The sequence below is a fragment of the Manacus candei genome, unplaced genomic scaffold, assembly GCF_025592945.1.
Source record: "Manacus candei isolate 608988 ecotype Guabito, Panama unplaced genomic scaffold, ASM2559294v1 h1tg000047l, whole genome shotgun sequence".
NCBI classification, from domain to species: domain Eukaryota; kingdom Metazoa; phylum Chordata; class Aves; order Passeriformes; family Pipridae; genus Manacus; species Manacus candei.
In genome coordinates this window covers 569,294-592,916 of record NW_026138095.1, presented here as the reverse complement: position 1 = coordinate 592,916, position 23,623 = coordinate 569,294, and the positions used below count along the sequence as shown (strand labels likewise).

The 23,623-nt window shown below is 59.1% G+C and overlaps 1 protein-coding gene across 3 annotated transcripts in view; it reads left to right on the top strand.

The window, feature by feature from the left end:
• RBFOX3 (RNA binding fox-1 homolog 3) overlaps nucleotides 1–23,623 on the top strand; it is a 108,093-nt gene that overhangs the window by 60,980 nt on the left and 23,490 nt on the right. For all 3 annotated transcript variants that reach the window (XM_051797405.1, XM_051797404.1, XM_051797406.1), the window contains exon 3: nucleotides 17,145–17,189. The gene's annotated coding sequence lies outside the window, so the exon portion shown is untranslated. The remainder of the gene's footprint in view (nucleotides 1–17,144; nucleotides 17,190–23,623) is intronic.

Here is a 23,623-nt window from a genome sequence, read left to right as displayed (position 1 = left end):
GCTGGTGGTGGAGCCCAGCGGTGTGGGGAGCTGGGTGCTGGTGGTGGAGCCCAGCGGTGTGGGGAGCTGGGTGCTGGTGGTGGAGCACAGCAGTGTGGGGAGCTGGGTGCTGATGGTGGAGCACAGCGGTGTGGGGAGCTGGGTGCTGGTGGTGGAGCCCAGCGGTGTGGGGAGCTGGGTGCTGGTGGTGGAGCACAGTGGTGTGGGAGAGCCACTGCCAGGAGCAGCCAGGGGTCAGAGCACAGCGGGTGCTGTGATGGATGGAGCCACTGTGCTCGTCCCGTCTCTGCTCCCGGTCTGTCCAGGGAGCAGAAAGCTGCGGAGCTTTGGAAACCGCTCCACAGTCTTTCTGTGTCTCAGGGGCATCGTGTGCTGCCGGTCCCCTCTGCTCCCTGCCGAGATTCCTCTCTTCCTTGTCAGCACAAGCGGCTCCAGTGGGGCTCCTGCCAAACACTTCCCGGGATGATGTATGATGCTCCTTCGGCTCACTTGAAACTCTAGCTTCTCCTTCTCTTCAGTAGAATTTAACTTGTTTGCCTGGAATATTAATAATTAAACATCAAGGAATTGCATCCCAAGCAGCCTCCTCAGATGCGTGTGATTGTTTTCAAGCACCCAGCACTGAGTTGGGGCAACTCTTTGATGGGATTTTGCTGCTTTGAAACCGCTGACACCAGTAACCCTATAAATTAGCAGCTGATGGAGGGAAATCTCCTGGCTGCGGCTGTAGGTTTTTATGGTTTGATTTGTTAATAGGAGTTTTGGGTCACGGCCAGGAATTCCTTACCTGGCTCGGGGAAGGGTTTGCCCCATGGTGTGATGATGCCGGGCTGTGCCGTGCAGGGCTGTGCTGGTGGGAGGTGGTACTGGCCCCCAGGAGCAGCTGCTGTCGGTGGCGTCAGCGTGCAGGGCTGTGGGTGCCCACCACCGTGTCTGTGGGTCCCTGCACTGGGGGTGGCACGGCACTGGGGATTGGGCAGTGGGACAGGGCTCTGCCATGGCGTGGGTGGGAGGTCCCGCAGGGGTGGGGGTGCCTGGTGGTGGCAGAGACTGCAGCCTGTGGCTGGTGTTTGCTGTGAAGGGATTTGTTTGCGGTGGTCTCTGCTGCAGAAGGGGTTTTTGCCTCCCTTCACTTCCTGCTGGTGTTGCTGGTGTGAGAGGGCAGCTTCTCGAGTGCCCTTATCCTGCTCCTTACCTGCAGAGCGGTGTGAAATGCTGCCAGCACGGAGTGCACATCCTGGTGGGACCAGCCCTGCTCCCTCCTGCCAGGACACGCAGCATCACGAGCTCAAGGCGTCGCCTGAGCGTGGGGAGCTCGTGGTGGCTGGCGTGGAGGGGTTTACCTGCTCCACAGGTGTGTGCCTGTGGTCCCTGCGCACAGCAGGGAATCATTCCCATCCAGGGAATCATCTTTTCAAATGGCAAACCCGTTTTTCTGAACACATGACCAAGGCAGGAGCCTTTCCCTGTGTGTCCTGCCTGGGCTCTGGCAGCACCAGGGATGTGGAGCTCCTGCCTGATGGGTGCTGGTGTCTGGAGAGCCCTGGGTGGGCAGAGAGCCCCTGGAGGGGGAGGGAGGCTGAGGGGGATCCCTGCGAGGAGAGGGAATGTGTGCTTCCAAACTCCAGGGCAGAGATGCTGCTGCAGTAAAGGAGCTAATGGTGCTGTTTGATGTTTGCATTGAGCCTGGGCAGCACTGAGTGCTGGGTGCAGAGCTCGGGGGAGGAGGGTCCCCAGAGGAGGGGAGTCCTGTGTGCAGAGGTGCCGTAGGGAAGGGATCTGGGGTCCAGATGAGGGACTGTCCCCATGGCAGGGGCAGTGCTAAGAGCTGAACTGGCTGCTTCAGCCTTGCCCAGCCTGTCCTGCTCTCCTGCCTGGGGGATGGCTGCCGGAGGTGTCCTGGAGAGGCCACGTGCTCTGGGGTCCTGCTCCTGTACTGTCCCCAGGGCCAAGGGTCTGTACCCGCTCGTCCCACTCCCACCCCTTGCTGTGGAGCTGAAGCCTCATTTATTCTGAAGGGAAAAGAATTCACATCTCACCGACCAACGAGAACCCAAATACAAATAAATTTCTCTCAAAGTGCAGTCGTTGGAGAAAACTAAAGGCCGTTAGTCAGGCTGACATCAGAGGAGCCGCATTCCCTCTGACAACCCGCACAGCCTTATGTTTTATTCACCAGGCCTGAAAAATACCTTCCCGAAGAGGGGGCCCATAAATAAACCAGCGTGATGAATATTACACGGGATAAAAACTGATAAAGCCGGGCCCCAACCAGGAGCTGCACAACGAGGTTAGAAAAGCGCAGGAGTTCATTGCATCAGATCCGGCGGGATGGGGTGGGAAGGGGAAGAAGCACCTATGGGGATGCTTCTGGGTCTTGGGAGAGAGGGGAGGTGGGATGGGCCAAGCTGGCCCTGCTCCCAGACACACATCCCACGGGAGAGGCAGCGCAGGCAGGTTTGGAGCATCTCGGTGCTGGGGCTGTCTTGGCAGACCCTGCCTGGGGCAGAGGGAAGGGGTCAGGGGCTGCCGGAAGCCCCGAGCCCTGCCTGGGACACCTTCAAATCAGGAGCCTGGCTGCCATGGTCTGTGCTTGGAGTACAATTCCCAGCTGTGAGATGGCCATGGTTATTTGGCATGTCCCCTGCAGGGTTCCTAGAGTCTCTGGCCCTGAAAGGCTCAGGTTATTTTGCAGTTCCTCAGATGCTGAGGCTTGGGGCTGAGCTGGGTGTCACTGTGGGCAAGTCCCTCATGTGCCCTGTGTTTCCTCACCATCATTTCTCTGACTGTGGGTTGCCAGGAGTTCACCACTGGTACCAGCGGCAGAGTGGCCAAGCTGTCCTGGTGACCGTGGCCTGGGGGCCTGGAAGGCAGGGGTGGGCTGAGCCCTGCAGCCCTGGCCATGCTGGGAGCACTGGGGGAGTGCAGGGGTGAAGAGAGGAACTTGGGGTGCTACTGGTGTTGCAGGGGCATCTCCTGCTGTTGTGTTTCTTAGCACAAAACACCTCTTAAATATATTGGTTTTGAGAACAAGAGGCAAATTATGAAGCTGTGATAGGAAAGTGTCTTTGGAGGTGTTTCCATGTTTGGAATGGTGTTTAAGGGTCTCTTCCCTTCCCCAGCCTTGTGTGGGTGCTCAGGCCTGTGGCAGTGTTGGATCAGGAGGTGCCCGGTGGTGCCTGTCGGGCTGCCCTGGAGCACGTCTGGGGATCAGAGCAGCAATGCTTCAGGGGGAAACCCCCCCTCCCTATCACACTGCAGGGAGGCTGCAGCTTAGCAGGGATCCCCCCATGTCTCAGGTCCCCCCATGTCTCCAAAGAGCTGCCCCAGACAGCGTGAGGAGCATTGAGTTCAAACCCCTGTGGTCGGAGGCTGCAGGACAAGGTTTGCACAGGTTTATGCCCCGTAATCCCCTGTTTGGCAGATCCTGTGTAAACTGTGTGCAAACCTCCTTTGAAAAGTTCCTCCACTCTTCCTTGAAAACCCTAGGCTGGACCCCGGGGGGAGCAGAGCAGCCCCCTGCCCCAGTTGTCCCTGCTGCGTGGGAGGCAGGAACCTTGAAATACGAGCACTTAGCTTTTTATTACCCCATTTAATTGCTGCCTGACAGCCTAATCCAGCATTAAAAACACCAGAGCTCAGGGGAATTCACCATTGTTATTCAACGTGTATCTCTCTGCTCTCCGTGCTCAGAGGTCCCATCTGCTGCCTCCTTCTACCCACTCGCTCCTGGGACGTGCTGGCCAGTGCTTGGTCCTGCTGCTAGTGACCTCTTCCCAGTGGAAGCGGTGGGTGCCAGGAAGGGGGAACAGAGTGGGGCTGCTGTGCCATTCCCAGCTCCTGGCATGGGCCCAGGGGCAGTGAGGAGAGGGCTGGGGCTGTTGGAGTGAACCTGGGCAGGTGTTGGGGAACAGTGTTGATCATGGGCAGCGTAGCCAGGATGGAAATACCCACCTCTCTGCCCAACTCCTGGTGGAGAGCTGCTCTGCAGATGTAAAAACCAGTTTGGGAAATTGCTTTTCTTGTTGGATACAGGTTTTGCAGGGTTTTTTTCTTCTGAGCTGCAGCTCAGTGTGCCAGGCTCGTGCCCAGGTGGGCACTGGGTGTGGAGGGGGCACGTGCTTCATGCTCAGGTATCCCGACTGCATCCTCCTTGGTGGGGCTGGGTCACCAAAGGGCTGCAGGACCTGACCATGTGCTCTGAGCCTCGTGGTCACTGGGAACAGGAGCGGAGCATCCCTCCCTCTGTGGGACCCTGCGTCCCAACCGTTCCCTGACAGCGCTGGGGGGGCCAGGCAGGATCAGTGTGCTCAGGCCCGGGTCCTTGATGCTGTGCTGTGCCAGCAGAGCCCCCTGCCCTGCACTGCCTGGGGACCCCTGGCTGCCCCCTTCCTGCTGCCAGTGCTGTATCAAGAAAACAGAATTGATTTTCCTCCCTGCCAGCGCTTACCCTGGACTTCCCCGCGGCGGCGGCGGAGGGGCCGATCACCGCGGCTCTGGAGAGGCCAGTGAGTTATAGTAATGGACACTCTGTGAGCTGTCTGTGCCGCCCATAAATCCATCCCCTCCTGGAAGTGCAGATGGTCCATAATCGTCCATCATCCCGAGCGAGCGTGGCCGGGGTGGGTTCCTCCTCAGAGGCTGCTGTTTCTGCAAGCTCGACGGAACTGCGGCGCGAGCTCTGCCGAAATGGAGTGTGAGGGGCCCCGCTGCCACAGGGGCTTGGGGAACAAACAATGAATATCCCGGAGGCTGGGGCTGGAACAGGCACAGAGGAGATGGTGGCAGAGCAGGGGGATGAGCCCTGCTTACTCTGGTTCTGGCAAGGGCAGGATGACCCCCAGTGAGGTGGGGACACGGGGGGGCTTTCCAAGGGCTGCTGCCCTTCTCTGCTCCCTGCAGTGGTGCTGGGGCAGGAGCATCAGTACAGATTCCAACTGTGGTGCCTTCTGACTCTGCCTGGGGACAATGTTAGCCCTGGCTCCTGCCCTACTGTCCTCAGCCCCGTGGCTCAGGCTCTCTCTTGAGGCAGTGGCTTCTGCCTGGGGGTGGCAGGAATGGGCCCCTCCTGAGCCATGAAGTGGCAGAGCCTGGTTAGCCTGGTGGCATTTTGTTGCTCCAGCAGCCTGACTGGTGCCTGCTCTGTTGGCAGGGTTGTTGGCAGCATTTGGGACCTGCTGCAACTGCCCACCTCAGAGCAGGCCCCCAACTAACTTCCTGGGGTCTTGTCCCCCCTGCGAGCCCAGGCTGCCTTGCTAGCCCCAAGGTCTCTGTCCCCAGTCCTGGGCTCCTTGGTGCCCCAGCCCCTGCCTGTCCCTGTGCCCATCCCTTCCAGTGTGCCACTCAAGCTCTGCCCCTTCCCCTCAGGGGATTTGCATCGATGGATCAGTGCTGGTGGCCACATTGCAGGGAGCTGGTGACACCCAGCCCTGGTGCTAAACATCTAGATTTGATCCTGGCTCGGTTATGGTGATTTTATTTGGTATTTAACATTTGGAATGTGCGTGTCTGCACTGGGGCATGTGGGTGGCTATGGCTTGCTTGCAGCTCACTGGGGTTACCTGTGCCCAGGACCTCACCCCTTGTGTGGTGGCTGTCACCAAGCCCTCTCCTATGGGGAGGTTTGTCCAGGCACCAGCAGCCCTGAGAGTGGGCAGGAGAGCAGACCCGGGGCCAAGGACCCCAGCAGTCTGGCTCTTTGCTCCCCTCCTCATCTCCCTCCGTTTCCAAGGGTTTTAGGAGGAGACACTGAGCTTTTTCCCCAGAAGCCCATCCTAGATGGATGCAGAGCTGAGAGCTGCCGTTTTGGTGCTGCTGGCAGCTGAGCACGAGCAGCAGCCCCCCTTGCCGAGTGCCCATATTGACCAGAATCCCCCAGCACGGCCTTTAAACACCTCCATTAACATTTCTGCATCTTGCTTATTGCGCCGGGGCCCCGAGGCCCGTGCATGGCAGGCGGCTGCCAGGAGCTCTGGGCACACTGTAATTGGGTTGGAGCTCTCGGCTGGAGGGGTCTCTTTCCTTGAGTCGTGACCTGGAATTTGATCACGCAGCTTTTATTAGATTGTGAGACTGGTGAAGTGTAACTGTGTGGGATCAAAGAGAAGCTGATGCGGCCGCGAGCTGGGACCTGCAGGGCTGAGGGAGAGGAGTCACCCCAGGAGATGAAAATACCCCAGCAGGCTGCTGAGGGGCTCCAGCTCCTAATGGCAGAGCCACTCTCATGCAGCTAGTACAGCCCTCGTGCCTTGGCAGCTGCTAGAGGACAGCAGGCTCCTCTCCTGAGCTGCCACCAGCCTCCAGGGCCATCCTGCCCTGTGCCACCAGCCAGGACCTCAGTACCAGGACTTGGACCCGCTGGAGCTTGGTCAGCCAGGAGGGAAGGTCCCACTGGCTGCGCCATGCCCAAGGACACAGCCTGTCCCAACACATCCCCGGTGACTGCAGGTGGTCCTGGACAACCCGTCACAACATGTCCTGGGGCCTGTCCAGAGGGTCTCAGCGGGGCTGGTGCTGGCAACAGCACTGGGTGCCACAGCAGCCCCACTCACGCTGGTGCTGGGGTTGCCGAGGGCATTGCTGGGACTGGGCAAGGCGGGCAGGGAGAGCAATTGCAGCGGTGATTAATGGTGTGCTGGCGGAGCTGACAGCTCGCAGTGCCCGTGGTAGCAGGGAGCAGCTGGATCCTCTGCTCCCAACAAGTTGCTCCAGGCCCCTTAGGCTGCAGGGCTGTGCCTCGCCAAGGGCTCTCGGTGCCAGCCAGGCTGTGGGAGCTGTGCTGACAGCCCGTGCCCTGGTGGTTCTCCCCACTCTGGCTTCTCCTGCAGCAGGGAGGGCTTGCGGCCGGTTCAGAGATTCTGGCGGCATCGCTGGGTTTATTAACCTAATAAAGCAACATTAAGTATCAGCACAGCAGAGCCCCCCGAGGTCTCTTTATGTGCAGAGATGAGCCGGGGGATCCTGGAGCCTCCGTGACGAAGGTTGCTCTGTCACACCAATAGATGGAGAGGAGCAGGTAGCACTGTGCCAGCCTGTGGGGCAGCTGCTGCAGCGCTGGGCAGGCCTGGTGCACCACTGCCTCCCCTGAGTGCCCACCGTGCCGTGTTTGGGCACCCTGCAAAGCCCCTCAGTGCTCCTCTGCACTCTCTTGGGGACTGCTGGCCCTCAAGGGGCTGTACAATCAGGATACTGGTGGCGTCTCCCTCCACCATCCCTGGTGCCTGTGGCTGTCCAGTGCTGGAGCCAGGCTGGGAGGGCATCGTCTCACCCTGCGCCTGGCACTCTGCTCTGTTCCTGGCTCTGGGGAGCTTCATAAAACCCAGCAGGGTCTCCCTTGCCACAAGTTGGTGGAGAAACACCTGATCGTGAGCTCCTGGTGCTCCCAGAGGGTTTGTGAGGGGCCTGGAGCGCCCGGGGGCAGCCCAGGGTGGCGGTGGCGTGGCCCGCGGCCCGCCCGGTGCTGCAGTGCGTCCGTGTGCGTGCCGGTGGCAGGCGGTGCTCCGGCAGCATGCAAAGCAGGCCCTGTGTAATAGATAATAATTAATAGACTGCTCCAGCGGCGAGCTAGGTAAGTAGATAAATAATTTTAATTATCCTTGGGGAGGCTGTAAAATTCGCACACAGCCCTTTATTAAACTCTCTGTTTACAACAGTCATTTATATTGTGTGTCATTTTGCATAAAACCCCCTCGGGGCTGAATAACACTGTGTAGCACCGGCCCCGGCACTGCCAGCATGGCTGCTCCTCAGGAGCTGTGGGTGGGAGCGCGGTGGGCAGGGACCTGGGGGACATGGGCACCCCAGCCAAGGGCACTTCTGGATGCCCAGGACCCCTTCGTGTGCTCACCTGAAGCTGAGGAGCCAGGTGCTGTGGCTCCAGCCCTGCTGAGCTCTGCTCCCCTTGGGGTCCCTGAGGGGTCCCCCAGACCCCAGCTCCTTCCCAGCAGGGTTGAGGGTTTTGTGCTGATGGCAGGGTATTTTTTCCCCTTTTTTTGCGCATGTCTCTCAAAAGAGCCATAAATTCCGAGCTGTGAAATCCCGCTGCGTCAGCAGTCTGCAAAATGAAGTGATATTAAACGTGACAAAAGTCTCTCTAATTCACCCTGGCCAGTTCCTGCTTCCCTCCCCAAAGCCGTAATTGAGAAGTGGAAGAATGGAGATTGCCGTTGTCCCTACCTGGAATCCACTGAGCCATCCAGGCTCGGGAATCTCATTAATTAAGGATTATTTACAAATAACTCTGCTCTGCTGTGCCATACACACTGCCCTGTCCGGGCACATGTGCTCCTGCCCCTCACACGCGTGTACACACGTGCTTTGTGAGCCCCTCAGCTCTGGGGCAGCCACACATCGCTCTGGCTCCTGTGGAATGGTTCAGGAATGGTTTTTGCTGGGGCAAGGGGATGCAGGAGCAAGATCACTGTGCCCCTCACTGTGGCAGCAGAGCCACTGCTTGCTTGCTGCAGTGCCCTCTGTTGCGAAGCACCATATTCCACGCACTGATCCTGTTTCCAGTGTCAGATTCCAGCAGAGTCCCTGCCAGCATCAGGATGAGTCTTTGGGGCTTTGAAATCACTTTTACAGGAACAGTGTGTGTTTCTCTGCTCCCTGATAGGTTCTGTGAGGGCGTTTTCAGTGCTGGAGGGGCCACGTGATGCTGTTCCACCACAGAACCAGCCAGGTTGTGCCCAGTGCCCTTTGCTTGCCTGGCCAAGGGGATGTGTGCCCAAGGTGCCCCACAGTCCCTACCTGTGCCAAGCAGGCTGTGAGGAGGGGGTTCCTGTTCTCTGGAGCTGCAGCTTCCCTAGGGAGCACTGTGTCTGTGGTGTCTGTGCTCGCCGTGCTCCAGGGATGGGGAGGGAAGGAGCTCTGCAGAAGGTCAGAAAATAACCTCAGGGTTTAATATCCCTGTGATGGGGCTAACATTTGTATCGTTAATTTTAAAATACTTTATTTCTTCTCTGTTAAGTCAGACTCATTTCCAACAGGCTGAATAACTCTCCCTCCCTAACTGCAGACTCATGTTTGATCATTTTCTTCTCTCTTGGGTTTTTGTTCCCATCCTGGGAAGGTCAGTAAGGACAGCAGGACAGAGTGCTGTGCTGATGTTACTTGTCCTGGTGATCCCAGGGTATCCCTGCAGACTGGCAGCTCTCACCTTCTCTCCTCTTGAGGACACAGAGACGTGTCCCTGTGCCTCTTTGGAGGCCAACCCCCTGCTGACCATGGGCAGGGTAGAGGGGGTGGTTTGGGGCTGTGTGCTGGGGTGGTTTGGGGTCTTGGTGCTGGGGTGGTTTGGGGCTGGGTGCTGGGGTGGTTTGAGGTCCCAGTGCTGGGGTGGTTTGGGGACCCGGAGCAGGGAAGAGCTCCCCTGCCACGCCAAGCCAGGGTTATCAGTTAATTTTAGCGATCGATGCTATTGATGCTGTGTTAGCTGAGGAAGCCACTGGAGGGCTGTTCTTCCAACTCATTACATTTAGAGCTGAACTATCTCCTTTTTATATAAATCCTGACAAATAAAGATAAAATAGGCCGTTTTCCATAGAGCTGCAGCCCAGAGTCAGGGGTGGCACTGCTTGGGGCACCCGTGTCTCAGGATGAGCAGGGCCTGGAGCACACGTGCCACAGGCTGTCACCTCTGGGTCCTGCATGTCCCCTCTGCTGCATCTCTCAGTGGGATGGGAAACCTCCTGAGGGTCCCTCTGTGTTTCACAGCCAGAGGGTGTGGGACACCCTTTGGGGACAGACCCTGAGTATGACCATCCTGATGGCATCAGCAGGGAGCCCTGGGTGGGCCAACAGGAGCAGGAGCACCCCGAGGTGTCTGGGGAGCAGGACATGTGCAGGTTTCCCTTGGGCTGGCATCCCCGCTCCTCCTGGAGTGCACAGCGTGTCCACTGGAGCTGGGCACGCAGAGCTGCTCCCGGCCCAGGCACAGAGCTGAGGGCACCCGCGGATCCAGCTGCAGGCAAACTCAGTGGAGAGGGGGATCTTTCCATTTACTCTTGTAGTTTTTCATTTCAAGATGAAATTAAGCTACAGAAAGAAAACCCAGACCTTTTTTTTACAGCACCACATAAGCACATCCCTCGAGGGGGAGGCACACAGAGGTTTTCCTGCACTTTGCTCGTCCTCGTGTCTCCGCGCGGCGCTTTCAGAATGCTCGCCCCTGGCCAGTTCCCCACGCGCTGGGTTCCGTGCTTTGGGGTTTGTTTCTTTTTGTGCTATTGTTTCCAATCAATTTCGTAGTAGGTTTGTGGTTAGGATAAAAGCCTCTCCTGCCCTCTGCTTGCTTGGACGTGTTTTGTGTCCCTGTGTCCCTGCTGATGCAGCCTGGGAGCAGCAAGGGTGAGTGGGGACCCCATACCTAGCAGCCCATGGGTCACCTACCTCTACTCGGGGCTCACCCTGCGCACGCATGTCCAGAGCCAAAGACACCTCAATGTCCGTGGATCTTCTCCCACAGTCTGGTCTCTCTCGGCTGCTTGGCGTTCCTGCAGGTTTCTCCAACCACTCTAGTCCCCCTTTCCCCACTGACTTCATCTCAGCCATTTCTCTGGCTCCACATCCCAGTGCCATCCCAGGGCAGATCTGTCTCCTTGTGCCACGTCCCACCAGGTTCTTGCTGAGAGGTTGGGCCGCAGGTTAATTTATGGTGTGGGGGGAGCACGGAGGGGAAGAGCGTCTGCCCGCTAAATAAGTCATGAAGCCAGATCCCAACAGCACAATTAGAACCCTCCGTTAATGATTATTTATGGGGCTGGGAATGCTTATTTAACCTGACTATATTAAATATTAAACCAAATTATAATATTTAAACCTGTATTTACACCAAAAGGGGCGGTGGGTGGCTGGGGCAGTGCTGGGCGGGCGAGGTGAGGGGCGGACGGCGCCGGAGGGACTGTGGGCAGCACACAGGGGTTATGGGGACCAGAGGAACAGTCGAAGCTCTGTCTCCCACCCAGCCCAGCCATGGCTTGCAAATAGGCAGGGACGTGGGCTGCTCTTCGCCAAGTACCAGTGGAGTACAATATCCATTGAACTGATTTCACTTCCAACTGGAAAATCTGTTGGCGAAGGGAACGGTGTTCCCAGCCTGTCAGGAGCTGAGCACATGCGCCTTTGCAGGGCACACTGCAGGACTGCTTTGCCAGGGCATCGTGCTGTGCCCACACTGCCTCGGGGGACTGTTTGCTCTCCAAACCAGAGTGGGAAGGAATCACCTGGTGCTTTTGGGGGTGCAGTGTTTGGCTGCCCCATGACCTGCAGGGAAGATGAGCTGTGCTGGCCCCAGGTTGTGTTCTGTCCCACACTCTACCATCAAACCATGCCAGCAGACCTGGTAGTAGGGACTGGAGAGCCCTGTAGCCCCTTGCCAGGGTTGGTCTGTCCCCTCCAGCCCCTGGGATGAGCAGAGTGGCAGGCAGTGTGAGGCAGTGGGTCCTCCTGGACTGGGGAGGCCTGGCAGATGGCTGTGCCTACCAGAGAGCTCCCTGGGGCACCTGAGGGGTCCCAACACCAGCCCATGACACCGCCTGCCATGCAGAGTGCCTGTTGGGGGTGTGGAACCATATGGAATACTCTGCTCTGGAATGGACAGAGTTGGCTGTGAAACCCTTTGGCTCCAGAGCAGCATCTGCTCCCTGTGCTGAGAACGGCAGGTCACGAAGGGACAAGGGCACAGTGCTTTGGGAGGAGAGAGACACATCCTAGGGGGCTTCCAGATGCCGAAGGCAGCTGGGAGGAGAACTGTAGCTGAGCTGTGGCAGAGGTTTGGTGCCTTTGTGACCACTAATGCTATTTTCAGGTGTGCAGTCTAAGGATGGGGCTAATCAACCCCCCAGCATGAGCTGTTGGTTTGGGGTCAGAGGGCTGCACCCAGAGCAGTGCTTTGCTGCTTTTGTCTTCCTTGGAGATGGAGGTGACAGCTGGGCTCAGTGGCCGTGGGGTCACCGCTCGGGGCTCCTGCTGTCCCCACTTGGGGCTCCCAGCTGCCTGTGCCCTTAGGCTGCCACATGCTGGAATGCAGCTCCTTATGCAGAGCTGTGGCTCTGGTGCCACTGGCCCTCACAGCTGCAGATGCCTCCGTGCTCCTGAGCTGCTGTGATTGTCGGTTCCGCAGCCCATTGCAGATAAAATGATGATTAAAGGGTCCTACCCTATAAGCAGACAACCATGTTGACCTTATTTAGGCTCCTAATCAATTTGCCCCCGGTGTGATTAATTGAGATGCTTGCCATTGATTTTCTGTGAAGCAGGAGTGGCTGAGGTGGGATTCACCGGGGTGCCTGCAGGGAGATCTCTGCGGTGGCAGTGCAGGGCTGAGCTGTGGAGTCCTCAGCCAGGCGGGATTATCCTCGGCCACGGCTCCCAGGGCAGACTCCTTCCTGCTGCCCGAGGGAGGTGCAAGGGCTGGTCACGTAGCTCCACATGGAATTTGGGCACCCTCCCAAATGGTGCTGTGGATACAGAACCTGGGAAGGATGATGTGCTCTTCTGAGTGAGGTGGCAGCTTGGGGAAGAGCCCCTGCAGCCAGTGCCACTGTCAGCCCCTCTGCAAGGGGCAGTGTGACCCCTCCCCGAGGTGCGGCCCCCTCCCTGAGCATCCCCAGTGGAGATGCTGTGGGATCACCCATCACCAGGACCCCTGTGTGAGCAGCCAGAGTGGGAAGGGCCCTGCCCGGAGCCGCACAGTGGGAGTGAAGTACCTACAGCACAGATGATTGGAAAGGATTTTCTAGCTAAATTGCTGAGCAGATGGATTTACCCTGGACTGGTCCTTGTGGACTCTGGAACATTTTCTCTTCTGTCACAGTTCCTTTTTATGACCTGCCATTTGCTCCAGCAAGTGAGAAGTGAGCCCTTGGCGCCCAGCTCCTGCTCCGGCTGCCGTTCAGGAACGCGGCAGCATCGCTGCCGGGAGCCACAGCTCCTTTTCAGGAAAGTGCCAGGGCCTGGCAGGATGCCCCTGCTCACTCTGGCTTCCTGGGCACACGGGGGCTAGCAGGGGCCAGAGGGGTGGGAAGGGGCAGTGCCGGCTGAGGCAGAGGAGTTGGCAGCTGCCGGCGGCGCAGGATGTTGTGCCAGCGATGCAGCCGTGAGTTTATAACGAGCCGCCAGTGGTTACAGTGACCACCTGCATGGGGGCACAGCCAGAGGGGGGATCCGGCTGGGGCTCTGTGGCACAGGGGAAGAGTGAAGCCCCATCCCAGCTTGGTACACCCCCTCTGTGCTGGCAGCATATACAGAGGGAGGGTGGTGACCCTGAGGAGAGGGCCGGCTGTTCTCCTCACTCCACCATCAGTTCTTCCATGCAGCGATTCTGCCACCAGCACTTCCACACAGTGATTCCATCAGTTCCTTCAGCTTCCAGTGTCCCAGTTGATGACTGGTATTTCTCTTTCTTAGAAGGAGAAGATCAACACCATCTACCACCCAAAGCCCTTCCCCTTCCTCCAGCAGCATTCCTGCCATTTACATTAAAGGCTATAACGGGTTGGAGTAAATGGAGCAGGTTTGCAATTAGTTTTCCAAGTACTTATCTCATTAAAGTAAATGAATTATTGATTTAGTGACACTCATGCTTTTAGTGAGCGGCACGGTGCCATCCCTGCTCGGTTCCCCGGCTCCTCACGGCGGGGCCTCACACTCCTGCTCCTGTGTGCACACGTGTGCAGGCACGTGGGGGAGAGTGGCCACTCTGCCTCTGCCTTGGCCCGAGAGCCAGTGTGGGGTGTGAGAGTCGTGTCTGTGGGAGCAGGGACATGGCTTTGTGAGGGGCCCCGTGGCGGTGTGGGTGGGTATTGGGAGCAAAGCCCCCAGGGAGGGATGGGCTGGGGACCCACATACTGAAGGCTGTGCCCAGGTCACAGTCTGGACCCCAGCGCTCTGCAGTGCTGCTGTGGGCACTGCAGCTGCGCCAGGACACCTCCTGCCAACCTGTGCATGCTGTGCAGAGGATGATAAGGGAGGCGGGGGGAAGGCAGCTCACCCATGCCACAGGCACTCAGCTTGCTCGTGTCCATCAGCATGGCACAGGGCTGGCGTGGGGCTGCCAGGCAGTATGAGGGGGCTGGGGCTGCCTGTGGCTTCTCCGGCCATCCCGGAACTCACCAGGCAGGGAACGGGGTGTGTGGGGTGTGCTTGGGGCTGGCACTGCCCAGCATAGCACGGCTGCAGGAGGGTGAAGCACTGATGGGCTGTTCTGGAGCCAAATGCTCATGGCTGAACCTGCCACCCCCGGCCAACTGCTGATTCAGCGCTTTTGTGCTTCTCTGTGCAGAGATTTAATCTCTCCTGTAAGATAAAATAGTCCATTAATGGAACCTGCCTGCTTGGAGCCGCCCCTCACCGTGGTCCACGGCTGGAGCTGGTGCTCAGCCCTGTGCTGGGACCCTGCCTGTCCCCACAGCCGGATTTGGGAGGGGGTTCCCAAAGTGGGAGCAGTGCCATGTTTCGTCCCCGTCCCCAAGATAGGACTGCTCTTTCCAGACTGGAGCCACTGGTTCAAGGATTCTCCTGACCAGTCCTAGAGCTGTCCTGGTGATGGCCCCTCACCAGCCCTGCCGTGAGAGCTGGGCTCCTCTGGGCACTGCATGATCATCTCCTCCACTCTCAACCAGCAGCGTGGCACAGCCCAGGCTCAGCCGTGGGCAGAGCAGGATAGAGGGGAGGAACATCCTGAGATCTGTGGTGCAGGAGCCAGCCCCCACCCCAGCCCCTGCCCCTCCTGCCCCCACCTCCAACGCTGCTGGGAACGGGGCATTTTATCTTTCTTAGTTAAAAAAAAAAAAAAAATTCTCATTTAATTAAAAGTGTTGACATTGTGCCTGGCCATCCCACCCGCCGGAGAACGTGGTTATAAATTAAACATTAAACCTTTAATGGCCCATAAAGAAATATTCGCTGCTGTTCTGTATATGGGGATATAAATAGAGAGGGCTGCGGGGGGAGGGGCGAGACATTATTTTTCCTCAGCCAGATAATCTTTGCTAATGAATTTAATTAAAATCAAAATTAATTTAGGATTTTTGGTGGAGGAAAGGGGGGTCAAAATGTACTTTGAGAAACTACCAAGAAGTTTCCCAGCAGATCAAAACCAGGCCTGCCTCAGGGTGTGCCCCATGGGTGCAGCGTGGGATGGGGGGTGTTGGGGTGCAGCATCTGTGGGGTCCATGCAGCTGGGTGACATGGGTTGTGTTTCCTGTGAAGCCCCCCTGATTTGGATCTGGGTGGTTTTAGCTGGGTTGGGATCACCTGTTCTGGCAGCAGGTCCCTGTGAGGCTTCACAAGGCTCCAGCTGGAGCCAGTCAGCCCAGAGCTCTGCCAGGAAAGCAGGGACTGAGGCAAGATCTCCCCAGTAACGCCCAGAGCTGCTCCTGCCCACCTCCCATCAATGCTCTGCCAGGGGTTTCCCTCTCCCACTTCGGTGCCTGTGGACAGGGAGGCCCTGGCTGAGCATCCCGCTCCCTGCAGTGCCGGGACCACCAGAGATTTCTGCCTGGGCTGGTGCTGGGCTCGGCGATTCCCTGTCTGTGCCAGCGAGCACAGCACATCCCAACTGCGGCGCATCCCGGCTGCCGGCCCCGCGCTGCCCCGGGGAGCTTCTCAGAAGGCGCCTTCCTTGGGAAATGTGTTTGGGAAATGCGGCGTTACCCATCGCTGAGCCTCCCCCAGGAGCGCACGGTGTCAATTATTCATTGCGGAAGAGGCAGGCTGTGCTCCCAGCCCTCCCAGCCCCGCTGCTGGAGCTCTGTGCCTGCTGTGCCGTCTCGCGGTCCCAGCCGGGATCCTGGTGGGCGCTGCTTTGGCGAAGCCACGGAAGAGCTCAGGAGTGGTGGCTGCAAGGCAGGCGGCTCTGCTGAGCCCACGACTGCGGGAGTGTCCCCACACTGCTGGGAACCACGGAGTTCCCAAACAGCTTTTTTAGGACACCCGTTTTGCAGAGCTGGATCTGCCCTGGCCTCTGGGGCTGGGGAGGGGAGACTCCCAGCCTGGCAAACAAAACGTGCTGGGCAAGAGCATTTGGGAGGGATTTTATCATAAGAGTGCTAATGGAAGTCAGCACCAGCCTAATGAGCTGTGCTCCTCCATGAATCTGATTCATTGAAGCAGGAATTACCATAATTGATTATCCTGCTGCGTGGCTGAGAGCCGTGTTTGCTAACACAAGTGCCTGGGAACCAGCTCTGCGCTCCCTGAGCCGCCGCCACGTGTGGCTGGGCCTCCGGACCCTCACCGGGATCGGCCGCGGGTTTGGGGCAGCATCTGGGCCTGGTGTCCCTGCACCCACACTCAGCACCCAGGGCTGCCTCATCTCAGGGTGCTGCTCCTGGCGTGGGGGTCCAGGTGTCACAGCTCCATCAGTTGGGAACGGAGTTGTTGGGCAGGTGAGACTCAGCACTTCCAGGTCACCGAATCAGTGGTTATGGACACGCGCAGTCCTCGCTCACTCCTTAACCACTCCTGGGATGTATCAGCCGTTCTCATTATTTCTGAGGGTCTGACATGATTGATGAACGTTTGCATTGGCCATGCTGCAAAAGCTAATTAGTTGAAGTGCAGCTTTCAGAAAGTTTTCTTTGAAATTTGGCTTAATTTTCCAAGTGCCTGGAGCCAGGACGGCAGCAGAGCTGTGTGCTGCAGGGATCGCTCTTCACAGGACCATGTCACTGTGCTGGGGTGGACAGAAGGTTTAGGATACACCAAACCAGCTGTGCAGCCATGGCTTCAACAATGGCTGTGTCCTGTCTCACGTCGTGGATGTGTGTGGGGCCAGCTGTGCCTTGTCTCACCCCGTGTATGTGTGCAGGTCTATGGCTGTACTTGCAGGGTCCAGGGGGCCAAGGAAGGGGCCCGTGGTCTGTGGGAGCTGGGTTGGGTTTGAGGTGCACTGATGGAGCTGGAGGCGGGTGTTCTGAGCCTGTCCAGGGAGCTGGTGGGTGCTGGTGCTGCTCATCTGCCCTGGCTTGAGTCCCCAGCCTGGCCACTGGCTCCTGACCAGCACAGGCTTCCCAGCGCCTGGGAGGTAACACTCACTCATATCCCAACATTGTGCAGTCGATGAGCAGACAGCATTGACTGTAACAGGTTAGTGATGATGTTCATTGATTTTAATTCTTCCTCCTCTTTCCCGTCTTTTCTAGAGACCCCAGCGCGAGCACCGTGGGAGGAACTGAGCTGAATAAAAGGTACGGAGTGTTTGGATCCAAGTGGCTGTACTGGGCTCTGCCTTGGCTGCTCCAGGGGTCCCTCCTGCACGCTAAACCCTGCATGTGAGGGGTAGGTGATGGGTGCTCGGCACGAGGCTGGCCGGGACGGGGCAGCACCTCAGCCTGCAGAGCAGTGGTCAGGGGCAGGTGGGCTCAGAGCCATGCTGGGGGAGGGATGGGAGGAAGGCTGCCTGCTCCCCTCTGCCAGCGGCCCCAGTACCCCACCCCCTGGGTGCTGAGCCCCCACGCAGGCGTGACACGATGACATAAGTCCTGCGTGAGGAGAGCTGAGGCTGCCATGTCTGTGAGTGTCCGTGTGTGCTGACTTGCTGTCTGTCTGTCCATCCATGCTCTGTACAGCTCCTGGGAGCCATCCCTGGGGAAGCCTCTTGAGGGGACCCTGCCCTTACTGGGGGGGGCAGCAGCCCCCAGCCCTATAGTGACCCGGACCTGGCGGTTGCCCACCACAGGGGATGTTTGCCCCCAGAGTCCTGCAACCTGTGCTGGGAGGTGTCACAGCAGCTCATGGTGTCCCCTGGGCTGAGGCAGGTTGCGTGTGAAAGGTGGGCCAGATGGGCTGCCCTCTGCCAGCCTGGTGTCTGCTGGGCAGATGAGAATGACTCCTTCCCATCATACCCTCGTGTTGCTGGACTTCACGGCAGTAGGAGGATCCTGTCGCAGAGGGGACACCACATCCCCCCAAGGTCCATCCCGCTGAGCGTAGCACAACCTGTGCTCCCCTCTCAGAGCTGGTGAAGCAGAGGAGCAAAAAAAGCTGAGGGGCTGGGGAGGAGGAGGCTGGTGCATCCATTGTTCTGGGTCCTGGCATGGACTGGGGATGCCAGTGGGACCAAGGAGTGGTGAGGGCCAAGGCAGTGGTTCTGGGCACTGGGAGCTGCCACCATGCAAACCAATGCAGGAAAGAGGTGTTGGGGCAGGTAGCACTCCCGTCCCTGTCACCTACAGGACAAGGTTGGAAGTGACATGCTGGGAGGAGACTGTGGTCTGGAAGGGTCCTGAGGTGCTGTGGGAAATGTGGATAAAGAGCTGCTCAAAGGAGCAGGAAGGCTGGGGCAGGAGCAGGGCTCGCAGGCAGCATAAACCAGGAGCCAGCATGAACGGGATGAAGGCTGGGCTGTGGGTGTGAGCCTGGGGGGCACGTGCTGGTTGGCAGCAGTGGTGTGGGCTGCAGGGCCGGGGCTTCCCCCACCTCTGGCTCTCGTGTCTGTGCTGATGCCTTGGCAGCACTCCCTGTGCTGAGGAGAGGGCTTTGCTCCCTCCCAGTGTCCGACTGCGTGCGGGATCGGGAATCGCGGGTCGGTCCGGCAGCTGCGGTGCTGGAGCTGTGGCCACACGGGTGTGTCCGGAGAGGAGACGTGTCTGCGGCGGAGGGGAGGGCAGCAGGGTGGGTTCCTGCGGCTGAGCTGCCCCACGACTGGTCTGGGTGGGAGAATTGAGATGTGGCACAGGGAGCTGGGTGCTGTTTGCACGGGCACCTCGGGCTGAGGGGTGTGTGCAGGGCTGGGGGGCTGCAGCGGCAGAGGGTGGAACAGCACTGGGGAGGTGCATCTGCCCCTGCCCTGGTTCCAGGATGATTCTGCCCCCCTGCCCACTGACAACCTGGATTTTGGCTGCTGGTGATTGAGGAGTTCCATTCTGCTGCATTTGCCCCCTCTGTCTGTCTCACACAACAGCAGGGGAGGTCTGGCAGGCTGGGGGGACCCCAAGACATGGCTGAAGCTGCATTTGCAGAGCACAGAGAGGAGACGGTTCGGATCAGTGAAATATAAGAGGGAGCAAGGAGCCCCCCACCTCAGCTGCCTGCAGTGGTGCCTTTGCTGCTTTATCACCTCTCCCAGTGCTGAATTATTGAGAGTGTTGCTCTCGTTTATTGCCGTGCTGGAGGAGAGCTGCCTCTGCCCGGCACTGCTCTGAATATGATTATGGGCCTGGAGATGTCAGAGCCCGCTGGGCCCCGGAGACCGATCTGCTGCCCCCCTCGCTCCTGTGCTTCCCTTATCCTTATTTATTCTCTCGCTCCCGTGTCTGGTTCAGCGCTCATGGTTCCCTCGCTCCCTCCACTGTGCAGTGCCCCAGGAGGATGGAGATTTAGTGCCTGAGGAGCAGCACTGCCCAGCTGCTGAGCCTGCAGCATGTGCCGGGGGCGACTGGGGGCTCGTGCCCCACAAGATCCAGCTACCCCAGGACTCCCCTGACTTATCCCCATGGCTGACCCTGCAGCCAGCTCTCCTCTGTGTCCCCTTTGAGATCTCCACTGGTCGTGCTGCTCTACCCTGTGGGATGGGGTCCTGGACGTCTATGGGGGGCAAGGCTGGGCTTTGAGGGATGGTGGCTGCCCTGTTGTTGTTGGGGATTCCTGGGTGCCCTCTCATGCAGTCGGAGGTGGCCACATCATGGGCTGCAGGGACCGTCCCCATTGCTCCCCACTGCACAAGGGGGCTGGTGCCTTCTGGCTCTGTCCCCCTTGGGCCACTGCTCGGCTGCTCCCACAAAGGGGGGGATGCTGGACCCCCCCAGGAAGCCCGTCCTGGCAGGACCTGCCCGACCATGGCCGAGCGTCCCTGCCTGCTGGGAGCAGAATGGGAGCAGGGGGCTGTGGAGTCCGCTGTGGCCGGGGGGGCCAGGAGCCGGCTGGCACCTCGCAGGTTAACCGCGAGCAGCGGATTCCCTTATTGACAGGGTAGCTTGAAAAATGCTGAGGCAGGACATCGGCTCCTGGAGTGTCAGCGGAGCCCACGCTGCGCTGGCGAGTGCCCACGCTGCTGCTGCGGCCCCAACGCCCAACCTGGCCCCGGACCCCCACCCCAGCACCCTCTCACCGCTGGGGTCGGTTCCCCTCTCACGGTCGTCCTTCCCTTTGCTCTTGACGACGCCAGAGAGGATTTCATTTTTATTCCTCCTCTCCCATTTTTCCCTGGGGTGGATAAGCTGTTGCCTGCCAGGGCTGCCCTCCAGCCCCTGCCCTCCCGCAGCAGCATGCTGGAGGTCGAACAGCGGCTCTGAGCCGCGGCGTGAGCGCCGCAGGGAGGGAGGCGAGCGCGCAGGGCTCCGGGAGCGCCGGCCGTGGGCGCTGGAGCCGGACAGACGGACAGACGGAGGGGACAGAGCCCACCCAGGAGGGGCGGCAGCCAGCGCAGCCAGCATCTGGAGCAGCCCACTGCCCTCCTGCCGACCCCACAGAGCAGCTCAACACCCGGCCACCAACATGATGATGTATTTTTGGGTAGGTACTTCCGCCAAGGGTGGGCACTTCCCTCCCTCTCTGCCGGGGTTTTGCTCAGGATTGGGGTCATTTCTCGCTGTTGCTGCTCCCTGGCTGTGCTGCCGGTCAGGGAGAGCTTTCCCTTCTGGCCAGGCACCCGCAGCCCACAGCCGCAGGCAGCGGGCAGGGGACGGGCTGCAGTGCTGGAGGCAGGCCTGGTGTTGAGGAGGAACGGAGCAGCGGGCTAATGTCCCTGCCCAGACATTGTGCCCTGCTGAGGGCACCTCCAAACAACCCTTCTGCCTCCCCGCTGTTGCCTTCAAGCCCCACACAGTGCTGGCTGCAGGCAGAAGCTGCCTCCCATGCCCAGAACCAGTCCCCTGCCCCAGCTGTGCCATGGTGGTGGGCAGTGGACTCTGGAGCCTGCCTAGGGGCTGTGTTAGGCAGGGGCATGAGTCTGTGGTGGCAGCGGGATGTTCAGGTCACACGTCTGTGTGGAGCAGCAGCTACCTCTCACTGGGTCTGTGCCCTGTGGGTGCTCACCCAGGGTCTGATCGGATGCTCCTGAGGTGGTCCCCACACTTTATCTCAGGCTTGAAGTTGATGACCGAAGCTGTTGAGGTCCCCATGGGGATCTTAGGGTCCCCATGGGGACCTCAAGGTCCCTCCACAGCACTGCAGGAGCTGGGCTGTGTCAGGCTCTGTACCATCCAGGGGCCTTCCTGTGGCATCCCGGCCCATAACTGGGGCTGAAGCCAGTGGTGCCAGCCCCTTCCACCCGCTCCCAGAGATGGCAAGGGGCTGGGGGCTGCAGCAGTCTGTTGGAGATTACACATTCCAGGGAGCTGTGCTCCCCTGGATTTGTGAGAAGGGAACAGTGAGCAGAACCAGGCTATGGGGGGTGTGGGGAAAGGAGCTTATGGGGAGGAGGAAGAGGATAATGCAAATTCATTGTTGCTCAAGGAAGCAGCTTTCAGGCGTAAGGTGCTTTGTCATGAGGGATGTCGGTGCTGCCGCCGCTCTGGAGCTCATCGGGGCTGGCAGAGCCTCCTGCTTTGGTGCTAATTCTGCCCAGGGACTTAACGACCCACCACAGCTGCAGGAGTGAACCGGAGCTTCCGCTTGAGGCTCCGTTGGCACCACGTGGCTTCGCGGAGCTCAGCCGGGCAGGCACGGGCAGCGTGGGGTGCCAGTTCCCGTGGGAGCTCCAGGCACAACTCCCCACACCACACTGGCTCTGGGGCAGTGGTGCTTAAGGGTCCCTATTCCCTGTCCCATGCAGTGCACGGAACCAGCCTGCCTGGGACAGCCGGTCTGGGCTCTGTGCAGTGGCATCCCCAGCTCTGCTGGGAGGGGCTGGGCAGGGGCTGTGGTCCTGGCAGAGCAGTGTCATTCATGGCATCACAGGTGTCTCTCCATCGTGGTGTGAGAGGAAGCAGAGGGTCCGGTGTCCCCTCATGCTGGGAGTGCTGTGGTGGCAGGGGGCAGTGGGTGGCTCAGTCATTGACATCACAACAGGCTGAGATGCCAAAGCAAAATGTCTTCAAATGAGCAGTAATTGCAGGGAAATAAAGAGCACGTGGGGTGAGGGGAAGGAGGGGTCTGTAAATATTATGATTTTTAAAGTTTGCCCTGGAGTCCCAGTGCTTGTTTAACACTAATATCCTATCTGTGCATTTAAAAAGCCTCATAATGAGGATGTAGTGTTTGCTCCTGGAGCAACTCCAGCCCGGTGCTCCTCCCTGACCACCTCACCTATCTGCTGCTCCAATGGGTCCCAGCCCAGTGCCCACACTGGCATGCCACGTGTACCCCTGCTTGGGGTTGCTCAGACTCCCCTGTCCTGTCCCATGTGCTGACACCCCACGGCCTGCTGCCAAAGCCCTCCAGCAGCCTGAGAGGCTGGTGCACATCTTAGGGGGTGCATTTTCTTGGCAACTCTTTGTCAGGCAACAGAGCTGGTCTCAGAAAAGAGGGGAACTCTGGGATGAGGCATTTTGGGTCCCTGGGTCCGTAGTTGCTCGTTCCTTGCATTGCCCTCCGTCGTTCCTGCATCACCCTCCATCATTCCTGCATCCTCCTTCATCCACTCTGGGCTTGGCAGTGGTAGTGGCCCTGGCCCTGGTGGTGGCCTTGGCCCTGGCAGTGGCTCTGGCCTTGGCAGTGGCAGTAACTCTGGCCCCAGTGGTGGTGGTGGTGGCCCTGGTGCCCCTGTGACACACGTGGTGCAGCCGTTTCCCCTGCCATGGCCCCCCCACACTGCCCACCTGGCCCACGAGCTCGAGGTGCTCAGCAGCAGCTGCTCTGCCACGGTGCTGCTGCTGCATGTTAATTCTCATTAAATTCAGGGAGCCTAATTGCCATTTCATGTAAATATTTTGTCAAGTGAAGGGGCTTCTGGAAGGGTCGTGCGGGTGGAGGCGAGGAGCCAGGCAGAGTGACAGGCTCGTCCTCCCAGCCAGGGGTGCGAGTGTGTCCCACAGGGGGTGGGATATGGCCGGCTGCTGGAGGTCCCTGTGCACTGACTGCTCGTGCCAGATGATGGGGGACATAGGATGGCTGCAACCAGGGCACTGTTTTGTAGAGAGCACTGAGGGTCCTCTCCCTGCCTGGGTGGCTGAAGGGCAAAGGAGGGAGGGGTGACACGGGGGGCCATAGGACATCCCCAGATGGTAGCCCAGCCCTCTCCTGCTCTGCATGGTGCTGGCAGCTCTCGACAGAGGTTGAAGGTGCCCAAGGCCCCGTCCTGTCCCCCACCATGGGCCAGGAACTTCTCGGCGAGGTGGATTTTTTCCCTGGATCCCATTAAACTTCCCTGCATTCCTACTCCCCTCCCACTGCCACAGCTGCTGTCTCAGATAGTGGCCATGTCGTGGTAACAGTCCCCTCCTCACCTGGTGAGATCATGCCTGGGTGCTTCACCTTTGGGAATACAGAGCAGGCGGGGTCTCCAGTGACCCCTGAGAGCTGCTGGAGTAGGAGGAAGGAGCGGGGAAAGATGGAGAGGAGGTTTAACAGGGTGCAGAGGAGGCTTGTTGGTCCCTTATCACTGTCCTGGTCTGTGCCCTGCACTGGGGCAGTCCCTGCAGCCAAGGCACTGGGGACGTGGGACCCTCCCCTCGCAGCACGGCGGCTCAGATCCGTCAGCACCTTCATCTAATCGCTTTATGTCTATGACTAACTACTAATG